This window comes from Myotis brandtii, unplaced genomic scaffold (genome assembly GCF_000412655.1).
Source record: "Myotis brandtii unplaced genomic scaffold, ASM41265v1 scaffold420, whole genome shotgun sequence".
Lineage (NCBI taxonomy): Eukaryota > Metazoa > Chordata > Mammalia > Chiroptera > Vespertilionidae > Myotis > Myotis brandtii.
The window spans coordinates 7,190-8,479 of NW_005366109.1; positions in this window are offsets into that span (position 1 = coordinate 7,190).

The window sequence follows — 1,290 nt, forward strand, 5'->3', positions numbered from 1 at the left end:
TCTCTGTAAAAAAATTAATGAAATATATATTTTTTAAAGAAAGAAAGAAAGAAACTGCCTGGCCAGTGTGGCTCAGTGGTTGAGCATTGACCCAGGAAGTAAGAGGTCATGGGTTTGATTCCTGATCAGACATATGCCCAAGTTGTGGGCTCCATCCCCAGTGTGGGCGTGCAGGAGGTAGCCAAGCAATGATGTTTCTCTCTCATCCATGCTTCTATCTCTCTATCCCTCTCCCTTCCACTCTCTCTAAACATCAATTTAAAAAAAAGAAAAACAGCCCTGACTAGTTTGGCTCAGTGGCTAGAGCAGTGATGGCGAAACTTTTGAGCTCGGCGTGTCAGCATTTTGAAAAACCCTAACTTAACTCTGGTGCCGTGTCACATATAGAAATTTTTTGATATTGGCAACCATAGTAAAACAAAGACATATATTTTTTCCTCGTATTAAACCTTTTCTTTAATTTTTTTAGCATTCTTTGACATCATAATAAAATGAAAAAAGAGAAGTATGCAAACAGAAAAGTCTTAGGTAATATTTTTAAACCCTTTACTACCATATTTAATACTAGAGGCCCAGTGCACAAAAATTTGTGCACTCGGGGGGAAGGGGGAGTGCCTCAGCCTGGCCTGTGCCCTCTCACAGTCTGGGACCCCTCGGGAGATAATGACCTGCTGGCTTAGGCCTGCTCCCAGGTGGCAGAGGGCAGGCCCAATCTCCGTACCCTGTCACACACAGAGCAGGGTCGATCAGGGGGTTGGGGCGGCGCCCCCTGTCACTCAGAGAGCAGGGCCCATCAGGGGAGCTGTGACTCCGTACCCTGTCACACACAGAGCAGGGTCGATCAGGGGGGGGTTGGGGCGCCCCCTGTCACTCACAGAGCAGGGCCCATCAGGGGGTTGAGGAGCTCCCCCCGTCACTCACAGAGTAGGGCCGATAGGAGGGTTGGGAGACCACCCCCTGTCATACACAGAGCAGGGCGGATCAGGGGGTTGGGGCGCCGCACCCTGTAACACTCAGGGCCGGACCGATGAGGAGGTTATGGCTCTACCCCATCACACACAGAGCAGGGCCTGTGGGGGAGGGGGGGTTGGGGCACTGCCCTCTATCGCCCACAGAGCAGGGCCATCAGAGGGTTGGGGCGCCGCCACTGTCACACTCAGGGCAGGGCCGATGGGGAGGTTATGGCTCTACCCCGTCACACACAGAGCAGGGCCCATGGGGGGGGGGCGTTTGGGGCGCCGCACCCTGTCACACACAGAGCAGGGCGGATCAGAGGGTTGGGGCACCGCA